Source organism: Bos grunniens, chromosome 16, assembly GCF_055505025.1.
Source record: "Bos grunniens cultivar Pamir isolate PY7600 chromosome 16, Bosgru_T2T1.0, whole genome shotgun sequence".
Taxonomy (NCBI): Eukaryota; Metazoa; Chordata; class Mammalia; order Artiodactyla; family Bovidae; genus Bos; species Bos grunniens.
Window position 1 is genome coordinate 68,827,628 of NC_141180.1, and position 15,863 is coordinate 68,843,490.

At 44.2% G+C, this 15,863-nt stretch overlaps 1 long non-coding RNA gene across 2 annotated transcripts in view; it reads right to left on the minus strand.

The window, feature by feature from the left end:
- LOC147356968 (uncharacterized) overlaps positions 1 to 12,718 on the minus strand; it is a 78,072-nt gene extending 65,354 nt beyond the window's left edge. The window contains exons 1-2 of one of the 2 annotated variants that reach the window (XR_015143689.1): positions 12,458 to 12,668; positions 10,703 to 10,797 (exon numbers count right to left, since the gene is read on the minus strand). This is a non-coding gene — a long non-coding RNA (uncharacterized LOC147356968). Of the gene's footprint in view, positions 1 to 10,702; positions 10,798 to 12,457 lie in introns of both variants that reach the window. The other variant, XR_015143690.1, reaches the window with a different exon arrangement.
- Positions 12,719 to 15,863: the final 3,145 nt, after the last annotated feature.

The following is a 15,863-nucleotide window of genomic DNA, read 5'->3' on the forward strand; positions in this document are numbered from 1 at the left end:
CGTTGGGAGCAAAAGCGAAGTGCCGTGCATGCCCCTTGCACTCAACATGGCCCCCGGCTTCACCCCTATCCTCACCCCATAGAAGGAACCAGCTCACCCTCCTCGGGGAGCAAGTAAGGGAACTTGTTACTTGTTCTCGCTGCTCCCTGCGATAGCAGGGGCCCCAGAAAAGGCTTGCGTGAATTTCTGCTCTGGCCTCTAGTCAGTTTCTATTGATTGGACTTCGCTGGTGGCAGTGGGTAAGAATCTGCCTGCCAGTGCAAGGCAGACGGGTTCCATCCCTGGTCCAGGAAGATCCCACATGGCTTGGAGCAGCTGAGCCCAGGCTCCGTGACTACTGAAGCCCGTGTGCCTGGAGCCCGAGCTCTGCAACAAGAGAAGCTCTGAAATGAGAGGCTGAGCACAGCAGCTAGAGAGTAGCCTCCGCACTCCGAAACCAGGGAAAGCCCAAGGGCAGACATGAACATCTTGGGCAACCAAAAAAAGAGTTTTTTTTTTTTTTTTTTTTATTGATTGAAGAAGGCCAAGAACCCCATTCAGCATCAATCTGAGTTGCCATAGGGTTCCTGCTGCATATTTCAGTACAGTTCTCCCTCGCTTTTTGAAAAACTGCTTTATACCACTATGCTTTCGTGAAAGACCTACATTAGTGTCTGCTTTTGCTAACTGAAACAGATCCAGAGAGAATTTTCACTTTTAAGAAAAAAGGCAAAAAGGAAAAACTAGCGTTCCGTTCGTTTTGCAGCTAGTGAGAGCAGCACCACCCAGCCCCTCCCCTGGGAAGCACACTCGGCATCAGGCGGCCACAGCTTTGAACTGTCTATGAGCACCTGTGCTCTATCTCTACTTATTCTGTGCATCCATTAGCAAGGTGTGTCCTAAGACAATTGCTTCTTCACTTTATGCTGTTTTAACTTACACAAGGTTTCACAGGACACTCTACTTTCAGATAGCAGGGGAAATCTGTATTACATAATGACTCCAAGAGAAGACCCTCAAAGTAGGATTCTGGGATTCATTTGCTTATCTACTTGTTCAATCGCTCAGTTGTGTCTGACTCTGCAACCTCACAGACTGCAGCATGCCAGGCTTTCCTGTCCTTCACCATCTCCCGGAGCTTACTTAAACTCATGTCCATTGAGTCAATGATGTCATCCAACCATCTTATTCTCTGTCGTCCCCTTCTCCTCCTGCCCTCAGTCTTTTCCAGCATCAGGGTGTTTTCCAATGAGTCAGTTCTTTGCATCAGGTGGCCAAAGTATTGGAGTTTCAGCATCAGTCCTTCCAAACAATATTCAGGGTTGAAGCTCAAATATACCAGAAGGAAAGACCTGTCCAGCCACTGGTCTGGCAGAGACAAAGGAAGACACGGAGACGAATGTGTGGTAGAGGAAGGAGGCTCTGCAGTGTCCAGTTAACAGGTATGGGGACTGGATCCGCTACTGTTGGTGTCATTTGATTTTTCTTCCTTTTTCCCTTTGCTACTTTGCATGAAAAATCCCAGTGATCACTAATGTTTTAGCTCCAGCCCCGGGCATGATTGAATTGACATTACCTCATGACAATTCAATAGCTGGTAGGACTTCATGTATCCTCTGTGATGAAGACATAAACTTGGTTCACAAACAAGTTTGGGTGGGTGTTAAGGGGCCAAAGAAAGGAGAGTACCAGAGGGCTTGTGTACCACTCCAGATCCACGAGGCTTTTTACTACTAATTCTATCAGTTGTCTCCCTCACCTTTTGGGCTGTGGTCTGGTTCTCACACAGTCTGAGCAGCTCTGATGAAGGGATGAGAATGAGGGGAGGGTGTTTATTCTTGGCTCCTATCCTGGTCATGGTCTCTGGCTGGCTGCTGCTCCCACAACCAAAGGACACAGGTCCTGTCATGGGGGTGCTATGGCCTGAATCGTGTCCCCAAAAATTAGTATGTTGAAGCCCTAACCTGCTAATACAACTGTATTTGGAATAAGGAGTTAATTAAGGTTAAATGGGGGCTTCCTAGGTGGTGCTGGTCATAAAGAATCTACCTGCAACCCATGCAGGAGACACAAGAGACGAGGGTTCGATCCCTAGGTCGGGAAGATCCCATGGAGGAGGGCATGGCAACCCACTTCATTATTCTTTCCTGGAGAATCCCATAGACAGAGAAACCATGCGGGCTACAGTCCATAGGGTCAAAAAGAATCAGATGCGACTGAAGCAACTTAGCACGCATGTACATGCTTTTTCCTGTCATAGCTCTAGATTTCACACAAAAGATGAAATCCAGAATGTGGGAAATTACAGGTCAGGGGACTTTTCTCAGTTCTTTCTCTTTAACAAGTATTCACTAAATATCTGCCTTGTGCCAGGCAGAAGGAACCTGCCCTCAAGAACATTCTAGTGCAGAAGACAAACAATAAACAAGTAAGCAAATAAATTAGATAACTTCATGCTGTAGCCCGAGCTATGAAGGAAAAGTGTCCTGAGATGGGGAACAGTTGGGCTGAACGTGCTTTAAAGAAGTTGGTCAAAAAAGACTTTGGAGATGACAGAAAAGCTACTTAGAAGATAGAATCAGTAATAATACTGATTACAATTAAATGTGGAAAATAAATGAGAAAAAGAAACCAATGATAATCCCAAGATTTTTAGCTGGGTAGGAGGAAATAGCTAGAAAATTGAAATTTTCCAATTGGAAATTCATGCTTCCCCTCTTTTTGTAAGTTAAATGTTGTTGAAACACTGACACACTCATTTATTTGTCACGATGGTGTGATCACTGACCTAGAGCCAGACATCCTGGAATGTGAAGTCAAGTGGGCCTTAGAAAGCATCACTACGAACAAAGCTAGTGGAGGTGATGGAATTCCAGTGGAGCTATTCCAAATCCTGAAAGATGATGCTGTGAAAGTGCTGCAGTCAATATGTCAGCAAATTTGGAAAACTCAGCAGTGGCCACAGGACTGGAAAAGGTCAGTTTTCATTCCAATCCCAAAGAAAGACAATGCCAAAGAATGCTCAAACGACCACACAATTGCACTCATCTCACATGCTAGTAAAGTAATGCTCAAAATTCTCCAAGCCAGGCTTCAGCAGTACACGAACTATGAACTTCCAGATGTTCAAGCTGGTTTTAGAAAAGGCAGAGGAACCAGAGATCAAATTGCCACATCCGCTGGATCATCGAAAAAGCAAGAGAGTTCCAGAAAAACATCTATTTCTGCTTTATTGACTATGCCAAAGCCTTTGACTGTGTGGATCACAATAAACTGTGGAAAATTCTGAAAGAGATGGGAATACCAGACCACCTGACCTGCCTCTTGAGAAACCTATATGCAGGTCAAGAAGCAACAGTTAGAACTGGACATGGAAAAACAGACTGGTTCCAAATAGGAAAAGGAGTACATCAGGGCTGTATATTGTCACCCTGCTTATTTAACTTACGTGCAGAGTACATCATGAGAAACGCTGGGCTGGTGGAAGCACAAGCTGGAATCAAGATTGCCGGGAGAAATATCAATAACCTCAGATATGCAGATGACACCACCCTTATGGCAGAAAGTGAAGAGGAACTAAAAAGCCTCTTGATGAAAGTGAAAGAGGAGAGTGAAAAAGTTGGCTTAAAGCTCAACATTTAGAAAACGAAGATCATGGTATCTGGTCCCATCACTTCATGGGAAATAGATGGGGAAACAGTGGTAACAGTGTCAGACTTTATCTTTTTGGGCTCCAAAATCACTGCAGATGGTGACTGCGGCCATGAAATTAAAAGATGCTTGCTCCTCAGAAGGAAGTTATGACCAACCTAGATAGCATATTCAAAACCAGAGACATTACTTTGCCAACAAAGGTTTATCTAGTCAAGGCTATGGTTTCTCCAGTGGTCATGTATGGATGTGAGAGTTGGGACTGTGAAGAAAGCTGAGCACGGAAGAATGGGTGCTTTTGAACTGTGGTGTTGGAGAAGACTCTTGAGAGTCCCTTGGACTGGAAGGAGATCCAACCAGTCCATTCTAAAGGAGATCAGTCCTGGGTGTTCTTTGGAAGGAATGATGCTAAAGCTGAAACTCCGGTACTTTGGCCACCTCATGTGAAGAGTTGACTCACTGGAAAAGACTCTGATGCTAGGAGGGATTGGGGGCAGGAGGAGAAGGGGACGACAGAGGATGAGATGGCTGGATGGCATCACTGACTCGATGGACTTGAGTCTCAGTGAACTCCGGGAGTTGGTGATGGACAGTGAGGCCTGGCGTGCTGCCATTCATGGGGTCACAAAGAGTCGGACACGACTGAGTGACTGAACTGAACTGATATCTGCTCAGCCTACAACAGAGTTATATAGTTTCAATGAGACAGTGTGGCGTGCAAAGCTGACCACACTTACTAACCAGCTCTTTACAGAAAAGTTGACTGATCCTCCCATCTGGCATGTTGCCATTGCCCATGATACAGAATACTGAGGGGTGGTCCATATTCTCTGGGAACTTTTTGGTAGCTAGAGTGGCCTCTACTAATCCTTCCCATCCTTGAGTGGGTTAGAGCTTAATTAGTAAAGTAATATTACTTTCTCACCCCTTGAAAAAACATGCTCAAGGACAGTTAGCAATGCCCTCCTCAGTGATGAAGAAACAAGCAAGAAAAGAAAACTCCACCCCCTGGCCTGGGGCCAAACCCCACCTGCTTTTCTGCATGACCAAGCAACTTCTGGTTCTCTGCTTGCTACAAATGTCTCCTGTCCCCGTCCCTACTTTCTATGTAGTCCTGTTGACTCTAGCTGTTAATAACACCTAATCCCCACAACAACATCTGCATCAGAGAAAATGACTGGGGCCAGAGAAGCCTCTCCGCCCCCACCTGGCAGCCTCGGAGGGAGGCTGTACCGCTGTCCGCAAGTTAAGACTCGCTTGAAGCCTTAACCTCCCAGAGAAGGAGCAAGTGTTATCCTCCCAAGAGCGACAGCTGCAGGCAAATCGGAGGGAACACTGTCATCCACAAAGTAACTGGTTACATTTGGGTATTAGATGATCTGGATAAGAACTTGGGCTACTCTCTGTCCTTCCACCCCCACCCCACCCCCACCCCCACCCACGTCTCGAATGAAGTTTCCTATTTGGAAAAAGGAGTGCATCAACATGACCCCCAAGGTCAGCTGATGCTTGAAATAATAGAAAGCACTTTATTTCAAAATGAGTCCCCGAGATTACGCCTGCCCCTGTTTTAAGATTTGAATCTAATAAACAGTACAGGCTGCTCCATGATCACTGGCTTTACCCTCCCCCTCCCACCCCCCGTGTTACCACTTGTTTGTATCTGTTTTTCTGTGTTGCTATTTTTGGCCATGCTTTTAGCCACAGGATTGAGTCTGAGAACAGGCAGATATGGACTCAAGAAAGATAGATGATGGTTTAAATTTATTCTCCTTGGATGAAGAGCAAAACAACCCCTGTTCAAAGGGCACTCAAAGCTGGTTAGCAGACTGCCAGTTTTAGCAACACCTCCCAAAACATGACAAATTTAAAGGATTCTAGTCATCAGTGTTCACTGTCAGGACAAACTCCTATTTGGATGATCATAAATTTGTAAATTTTAGAGCAAAATAGCTGTGAGATTCATAATCATGTGAAAGCACCCTGGATTTGGGTGTTACATGATCTGGATAAGAATTTGAGCTGCAGTCCCTCCTCTCTGGCCTTCCACCCCACCCCCACCGCCACCCACATCTAGAAAGAAGTTTCCTATTTGGAAAAAGGAGTGCACTGATTCCACAAAATACTAGGAAAATGAAGAATGGGAAACCTCATTCAAAATGGAGTTGGGAAACCTTGAAGTAGGGGGTGTTGAGGCAGGTACCTCTCCCAGCTTCCTTTACATACCCTAGTGGGAGAAGAAAGATTTTCTCCTCACCCAGGAAGACCTACCCAATGAGAAATCGCTGCAACTCAGCCAATGAGACACCACCACAACCCAAACTCTGTCTCTTAACACCACTTCCCCTTACACCTTTCTATAAACGAAATGTGAGAAAAATCAAACCAAAAGTGTGATTGTGTTAATAAAAACAAAAAAATGCTCTTCATCTTTGTTCTCTGGACTTGCCTGAGGTTTGCCATAGTTTGTGTGTTCCAAACTGCAATTCCTCTATTCCCAAATAGCCTCGAAGTTACTGGCTAAACTGCTTGTCTGTTTTAAATGTTGACAGTACCTTTTAGCACCAAAAGTCTGTGGATCTCCATCCACTCTAGTTTAACCTCTTTATATTGATAGATGCAAAAACTGACACATACACAAAGGTTAACTCTAAGAGGCCTAGTTAATGGTGTAGCTGACTTTGGAATCGAAGTCCTTTATGTTTTGTTTTAAATTAACTGTACCTGTGTGTGTGTGTGTGTGTGTTTATGTGTGTGTGTAGGTGTTCTGCAGAGTTCAGAATCGTAAGAATGCAATATCCATGGCTCTGGGCCTAACTCTGTGTGACTTTCTTTATCTTCCTGTTCTTAGAATAAAAGAGACTGTAGAGATTGTACAGTGGCCCTCTACTCAATTTATGGCCAAGAACTTACAAGACACCTCAACTGAAACACCAGAGCTGGGACACATCTAAGGCCCTAGAACATCTGAGGCGTTAAACAACAGTGTGGTTTGTCTGGACTTTCAAACTGAGTGGTAGTTCTCAAATTTTCTTAATAATGAATGACTTACCAAAAAAGCTAGTGATTCAATGTCATTTGTTGGTTTTTTTTTCCAAGTTAAAAATCATTTTTCAGGAGTCACTAGCTCCAGTACTCTTGCCTGGAAAAGCCCATGGACGGAGGAGCCTGGTGGGCTGCAGTCCATGGGGTTGCTAAGAGTTGGACACGACTGAGTGACTTCACTTTCACTTTTCACTTTCATGCATTGGAGAAGGAAATGGCAACCCACTCCAGTGTTCTTGCCTGGAGAATCCCAGGGACGGGGGAGCCTGGTTGGCTGTCGTCTATGGGGTCACACAGAGTCGGACACGACTGAAGGGACTTAGCAGCAGCAGCAGCAGCTGCTTAGTATAAGGACTTTATTGTGGTATGATTTTAATTTTACTGTAGAAATAAGGATTATACCAATTTCCTTTACCTCAGAAGTCTTGAAATGGAAAATTCTGCTTGTGGAAGTACATATTTGTTAGATAATTGTAAAATAAAACTGCTTCTAAATAGCACTAGTCTCTATCACAGGAGACATTTCATCAAGAATATAATCATTTAGTAAATTTATTGTTCGAAAATGTAAAAGTACTTTTACAAATTTTAGTCAATGACAAAGGAAATCTTGTCACCAAACAATGTGAATCCAGCCTATTTATTCATGATACTTTTTGACACCATGCATAATTAAAATCAAAATGTCACCACCCCAGAAATAAATTAAATGCCCAATAGAAGATAATTAAACATATTATGATATGTTCCTAAAATGGAAGGCTATTCATTTGAGAATGCATTTTAGAAATATATATATTTGTAAAACAACATATTTATTATTAATTAAAAAAAAAACAAGTTATAAACTATTTGTACTTTATGATCCCCACTTTGTAACTGTGTGTATAAAATTCTAAAAACAAATTACATTAGAAATTTCAAGTCAATTTTGAGGGAAATCTTTTGTTGAAAAACTGTTTTAACAGAAGACTATTATTTTTTTTTCTTTATCTGGACAAATTCATTCCTATCATACTCCTTCCCCTTTTCACTCCCACCCACTCTGCAAAAACCACCACTTCCTCATCAGAATTGATAAGAATTTTAAATTGTATAATTCCATTTCTTTTTACACTTAAAACCTTCATGGTTGAATTATAGTTAAAAATCTGGGAGACTAAAATAGCTTTGTCTCTGGTTTGTTTTTCCACTTAACGAGGAAGTATGTTGCTCTGATACAATAAAAATGATTCAATATGAATCAATTCTCAAAATGCCATAAATCATAGATATTGCACTTCAAAAAGTTGTTATTTCCTGTGTATGTGGAAAAGAGGAAACCTACACACATCCCTTCTTAATTCCTGCCCACGAGGCTGTTTTGTACTGAAGAACTCTGATTGTCTTGCTTGGTTTACACAGAATGGTGCTGGGACCTGCTGCCCTACCTAGAAGAGCTGTCAGCTGATGGCAGGGAAAAGAATAGGTCAGCAGATGAATGGATAAGAAAGCTGTGGTACATATACACAATGGAGTATTACTCAGCCATTAAAAAGAATACATTTGAATCAGTTCTAATGAGGTGGATGAAACTGGAGCCGATTATACAGAGTGAAGTAAGCCAGAAAGAAAAACACCAATACAGTATACTAACGCATATATATGGAATTTAGAAAGATGGTAATGATAACCCTGTATGAGAGACAGCAAAAGAGACACAGATGTAGAGAACAGTCTTTTGGACTCTGTGGGAGAGGGCGAGGGTGGGATGATTTGGGAGAATGGCATCAAAACATGTATAATATCATATGTGAAACAAATCGCCAGTCCAGGTTTGATGCAGGATACAGGATGCTTGGGGCTGGTGCACTGGGATGACCCAGAGAGATGGTATGGGGAGGGAGGTGGGAGGGGAGTTCAGGATTGAGAACACGTGTACACCCATGGTGGATTCATGTTGATGTATGGCAAAACCAATACAATATTGTAAAGTAATTAGCCTCTAATTAAAATAAATAAATTAAAAAAAAAAGAATAGGTCAAGGCTGAGGCCTCTTGTTTGTTTTGCTACCAAGAGAAGCCTTGTGAAGGGCCCTGATCTCTTGTGCAGGTGGGCCTGGGGCCCTATCTGGGTCCAGGTAGGCAGGTAGAGTGAAGAGGGACATTGAACTGCATGATAGTAAGAAGTACCTCTCCTGATACTGGGGTAAACATTGTGGGGTGCTTGCCTGCGCTTCTACACCCGTAAGCTGGCGGCTAGGAGTGTTGGCTGCCAACCGCTCACACCTGCTCCCCTTCTCCAAGCCCCTGGATGACCAGAATCAAGCCTAGGAGTTGAGTCTCTTCTCTCCTCTCCTCTTACCAGAGCCTGTAACCCCCATCTGACACAGGCTACAGAAACATAGGCCCTGACATTGAGGAAGGACCACTTTGCAGAGTCGAGTCCAACATCCCCACTCTACCCCCTGGATGAGCTGGGCAAGACTTCCCCTTCCATCACATCCTTTCCAGCTCCATCCCTTCCTCCTCAACCCTCCTTCCCTCAGTCTCCTGAAGAGCTGACCCTCCACAGATCAACCCCATCCCTTCCTCAAGCTCCACTTCTAGGACAGACACTTTGGCTTCAAGAGAAATTATTTCATTTCCTGAACAACTTCCTGGACTCCTGATCAACAGGGACACAGTTCTCCCATGGTGGGGGTTCCCCTGGATCTTCCAGGCTGGCTGGCAGTGCCCCTGGATCTCACTGTTTCTGAGAACTAGTGTTTGTCTTTGCATCAGTGTGTCTGAGCGTCCCTGTGCCTGTGGAGGGCCGTGGCTGGCCCACTAGTTAACCTGCTGACAGTGAAGACAAATTGTCTTCTTTCTTGCTCATTTGGAGACCCTGGTGTTGAATTCCAAAGCCCAGGCTGGAAAGTCTGGCAGAACCCTCATCAGGGTAGCAGCTCAAATAAGCTACTCCCATTACTTTGTCCCTAATGGTCACTGGAATGGCTCCGAGGGCAAGACTACCCCTGGGGAGGGCTGGGAGTTCTGAAGGGAAAATGGACTAAGATTCTGTGCATTGTGGAATATTCCTCAAACTCTAGGGACAATCTGAACCCCACTCTTTTGTTTATTCTCCCTCTCTGAAAAGCACTTCCTCCTTCTTACAGCTTCTCTAAATCCTATGTGCCCTTCAAGGCCTCACTCTGTCCTATGGTCTCCATGCTCCATGGAGCATGTGCTGTGCTCAGTCATATCTCTTTTGCGACACCATGGATAGCAGCCTGCCAGGCTCCTCTGACCATGGAATTTCTCAGGCAAGAATACTGGAGTGGGCAGGTTGCCATTTCCTGCTCCAGGGGATCTTCCCCACCCAGGGATCGAACCTTGCATCTTTGTCATTGCCAGGCAGATTATTACCACTGCGCCAGCTGGGAAGCTCCATGTCTTATGCAGACTCTCCCTAAATGATATGCACATTACTGATAATAAGTAATTAAGTATTAATGATGTTGACACATATATTCATTGCTGAGCTTGCAAAAATGATACACTTTCATATGGATAACAGAATTTTGAGAGGTCTGCTAATTAAGATCCTTTCCTGCTCTAGGGAATTACGAAATGATTGCAAGGATTGGAGGGGAGTTAATGTTCTGTTGGAAGCAGAGATGTTAAATTTAAGTCCAAAGAGGGCTCAGTTCTTGCAAGTAGCCCCCTGCTTGCTCTGCCCCATGGGCAAGAGAGGATGATCTGGGCTATTTGGATATTAAGGGAGAAATGCAGTGTTTGTAAGGATCGGCCATCTCTTAACAGCCAGCTAGTTACAGCCTTTTTAGATTGTTTTGTGCCTCAAAAACCAAGGTTTAAGTTCAGAAGAGAGATGTGTTTGGAAGTTTTTGTGTAACTGAGAGATGGTGACAGAGGCACTTAGCTCTCTAGTTAGATGTTCTCTGAGTCACCGGAATGGCCAACTAGTCCCGGTGCCAACAGAGCTCAGGGGAGAACCAGCATGGCAGAGAAGGTCTAAGAGCTCCCAGATGCACAGAACAGTACCTACCTGAGCCCTGAGGCTCCAGAGCCAGGAGCAGGGAGGATAGATTGGCATCAGGGTGGGTCCCAGGGTCCTGCTGCCTCACATGAACCTGCATGAAACTGCCAACTAGAGGTCAGCATCAGTGGTGGTCAGATCCCAGGAGAGACCACCATTACCCAGGAAATTCCTTGCAAGTGAGCCCCTAATCAGCAGGATTGAGGGGCCTCCATCTCCCCACCCCAAGTCTGTAGACGAGTTCTACAGCAATCATGACGAACAACAGAAAGCAAGCAGCATCCTCCTATCCCAGACATGGGGCTGTCTCGTTTCCCAAGTCCCCAGAGCCATCCTATCCCTTCTCCACGCCACCCTGCTAGCAGGGCAGAGGGCAGGGGAGAGGCAGAGCGGGCATACTCAGTGGAACATGGGATTAGACTTTGTAAAAGGACAAAATGATTAAAAGGTAATAACCTTACTATATAGCATAGGGCACTCTACTCAATATTCTGTAATAACCTAAATGGGGAAAGAATCTGAAAAAGGGGATATACATAAAATTGATTCACTTCTCTATACACCTGAAACTAACACAACAAATCAACTGTACTCCAATAAAAATTTTTTTAAAAACATAGTAACCCAAATTCACTATACTATTTTCAGGGTTCAATGCAAAAGGAAAATGTGAGACTCCTTGTTTAAAAAGAAAAATCACCCTGAAAGGTACTAAAAATTTAAAGCTTTGTCCTTTCACCCATGGCCTCTCAACCAGTTGTGGAGCTTTTTACTCCTACTTAATGTCATTCTTCCCCAAGCACAGGGATCCCATTCGGCAAACAAAGGACGCTCCTAAACATGCAGACGTGGGCCTAAGAGCTCCCAGCCTTCCCTTCCAGGGCTGCTGGATCCCCAGGGGTATTGTACCCTCCGTGCTGGGCGGGAGTGGATGAGAGGTTCACCCAGCATGTTGCCCATCCTGGGACCTGGCAGCTGTGCGCCATGTGGAGGCCCTGGGTTGCCTGGCTCCTCCAGGCACCCGGGGACAGGCAGCAGCCATTACTGGCAGTGGCAGGAAAGGGAATATTTCTGTGGGGGTTCAGGGTCAAGGAGGTGGGAGGTGGCAGAAGGCCTTCCACATGGGGCTGACGCTCCGAGCGCCTGGGTGCCTCGTCCCACCGGACTTACAAGCACAAATCAAAGGACGGCATCACTAAGAATGTCAAGATGGCACCAGCAGAGCCTTCAACTGCAAGGCCCCTTCTGAGATAGCTGCACCCCCAAGGAGCTGTCCCAGAGAGCCACTGAAACCAGACTTGCTAACACCAAAACCCACAGAAAAGGCATCGACTCGCCTGAGGTGTTTTTAAAGGAACATCACCCAGCAGAAACACTGGTTGAACAGGGCATCACTGGTAGTAGTTTTGGGGGGAAAAAAATCCTGTTTACACCTCGAGGACATGAGACTCCTCAGTTCAATCAGTAACATGTTCGCTTCCCCACAGCAGGTTTTAACCTGTAGCAACTTAGTTCTTCCTTCCCCTCCTCTCTTTTTCCACCTTGCTGCCAAGCTCTGCTAGTTTTTCTTTAAAACTTTCTATGATGCTTGCTTCCCTCCCCCGCCAACCTCCATCTCCGCGCACCCCTACTTCAGGGTCCTGAACCATGCCCATGCCAGCCCACACCCCCACCCAGATGTGCTGACCAGCTCCAGCCTCACCCCTTGCTAGAGTCTTCACCTCTGACAGCTTGCTCAGCACTTTGGTGTCTCAAGTTCCTCACCTCAGAAGGTTTTGGAGGACTCAACAAGGTAATGCATAACGACCTCTTCACACATCTAAGCAGGCAGACTACTCTCCACCAGGATGGAAGGCTGGGTCGCTCTACACTTCAACAGCATTCCAGGACTTTCCTAAAGCACAGATGGCCTGGACCTAACAGATGGTTTCTCCAGCAGCACTGCTGACAAAGACTCATCCGTCTTAATGGGAATATAGTGTTTACCCAACACAGAGACTTTGGGCTGGGGCCCAGAGGTGCTATAACTGGCCAGAGGAGGACCTTAAAAGGGCAAGAATGGAGCAGACCAGGACCAGATAAAATCAGAACTGTAACCACCGAAACATTTGAATGATGTCCAGAGATCCAGGAGACAAGGCACTATGACTCTGTAGATATATGTACAATGAATGTTGTAGTATTAAAAAAGTCTGAGTGCAGTACAGAGTTGTGTTTGTAAGAGGAGTCTTCTCTTTTTGCTTCCCAGAGGCATTTTATATCCCAGAGGCATATTATAAAAACAGAAGATTTTATTTAAAGGACATTTCTTCATATATTCAAGCGTTTATACTATAGACACTCAATAAATGTGTGTTTTAACACATGTATTTGGTCACAGATGGGTATGAACAACAGCAACAACCCAAAAAAAGTCAGCAAATCAATGCTTTTTTATGACTTTAAAGGGACCTTGTAGAGTCATTCAAGGTTGTTACTTGATTGGACGTGGCTATTTAGGGTGAGTGAGGACAACTAACTTGCTCAGATTGGGCGACAGTAGGGGCAACTGTAACTGAGTCTGCAGCCTCAAGGGCAGTACATGCCCAGTGCCCACAGGGGTCGGTCCCTGCAGACAACTATTTGACATCTAATGGCTATATTTATATATAAATTTCATATCTATATCTCTTAGAGTTGTAACTGTGTATTCTATACATACAATCTTCACGTTTCCTTTTATATTTGTTTTACATCACATACATCAATTGCAAAGACATAAAAATTTCCTATCCCCATGCTGTCATAAAATATATACATATATATACATACACCTGTATATTATATACTTGAATATATATAATGTAGTTAGATATATACAAGTATATAATACAGATGTATCTATTCATGAAGCGCATATGAATTGATTTGCTTCTGGGTTCCCCACGGCACTTAGCGACATACCGACAGGTTTAAGAAATCGGTACACTGGAGTGAAACCTCCTTCACAGATTTATGGCTTACAGGAACACGGCAGCGGGAGCAGAGGGCTCTCCCTCTCCACTCAGGCTGCCCCACATCCATCTGCCCCAACAGAGAAACGGAAATCAGGAGGCCTGCGTGGCCCAGACGCTGTCACATGGCACGTCGGTGGCAGGACTGGAGCTGGAACACAGGCCTCCTCACAAGCAGTCTATCATTTGGAACTTTTTACCCCAAAGGTACTCCTGGTTATCTTTTCTTAGGAAAGTATTAGCTTTCCCACCTGAATTGTAATGTCCTGAGGCCAGAGGTAGTCTTTTCTCTATACACAGCTGCTCCCCATCCACCCCCAACATTTTTATAACTAACTTGTCCATACTATTTTTTTTCTTTTGCTGCATGGCATGGCATGTTCAATCTTAGCTCCCCAGCCAGGGATCAAACTCATGCCCCCTGCAGTGCAGAGCCCTAACCACTGGACCACCACGAATTCCTGCCACACCCATACTATTAATAAATATAGAAGTTATTAGACCTTGAGAAGGTGATAGTTTTAACCCCCCACGAAAAGATGGCGTGTAATTCTCTCCTTGCCCACAGGCAGCCGTAGCAACTCGCTTGTCCCGGCTAGGATGCAGCAGAAGTGGTACTGTGTGCCTTCGCAGGCTAGGCTAGCAAAGGGGATCCAGCCTCTGCTGGTTGTTTGTCTGTCTCTCAAGACATTTGTTTTATGAAGTCCTTGCCAATATGTGGAAAGTCTGGCTGCCTGAAGCCACCATCCTGGAAAGCCCACAGACAGAGGCCATGCAGAGATACAGAGTGATGCCCCAGAAGGCTCACCACAAAGGCCCCACCTATGGTGGGTATTACCAGCATCACCCCTCAGACAGGAATGGTGATTCCAGCCTTCAGCCTTTGAGACAAAACAGCTAAAGGTGAGTGGAGCACAGATGGTTCTTCTCCCAGGGGCCAGCCTAAAGCCTTGACCCACAGAAATGATGGGCATAACATAGGGTTTGTTTCATGCTACTAACTTTTGGGGGGTATTTTGTTACACAGAATTAGATAAGCAAAGCAGATAGTTCAGTGATACTGGTAATAAATAACCATTTTAATAACCAATGTAGATTTTCTGTTCTTATCATTGCATTCTTCCTTCTTTCTGGGCAATACACAAAATTAAATTTTTCATTAAAACTAATTTACTACTTTTACTGAAACAATTAGTTAAGTCTTGGAAAGCATTATAGAACACAAGGCCTAAAGAATTAGCTTCTGTTGTGATGTTATCATAACTACCTTTTTCACAATCACTGGCTTGCTCTGAGCTGCCTTTGTGCTGAGCAGTGTACACAGATCATCTCAGAACACGCATCTCATACACACCTCACTGATAGGTATGAAGGCCATGTGTCTCATTTAAAGGTTGACAACACCTCTGGAAGGCTAGTGCTACCAATATCCCAGCTCCACAAAGAGGAAATTGAGATAGAGAGGTGTTGATTTCTCCAAGGTCATACATCAGAATCAGAACCAGGAATTGAATCTGTTTATGAGTGACTCTTCATCAGATATAGGCTCCCTCTTATTCTGATCTCAGGTCACCCAATGAAGCTCTCTGAAGCTCAGTTCGGTCATTTGTAAAGCGAAGTTATTATAAGAACCTCATAAGAACCATGTAAGAAAATATAAGTTATTCATTATAAACAAATCTATATTTAGCACTTATATTCAACTATATTTAGAATTTGACTTCTCAAAAGGCTTCCCAGTTAATAAGTATTTAATCTGTTATTGTTCCCAACCTATTGTTACAAAGCCCATAAAACAAATTCATTTCAATGATCTATGTGCTTTGTTCGAATGAATTTGAAGGAAACCGCTGTTTGTTGAAGTATGATTTAAAAGCATCTTTAGTTTCTGATGAAAGCTTTCATTATTCAAACCCTCTGAAAATAAGAAATCATCCAGAGCAGTAGTTTTCAGTATTTGATCTTTGAGGACCTAGGGGTTCTTTCCCCAGAGCTGTTCTCTTTAAATCTTTTTTTTTTTTTTTTTTTCCTATCTAGTATAGGAAGAAATAGTATCATATGTGCTTTTGTTTCTGGGGAGAGAAGTGATAGCTTTTATTAGAATCACAGAAGAATTTAAGACTCAGAAAAGGTCAAGAGCCACTATCCTAGAACATAAATAGAACAGCAAGAGACGT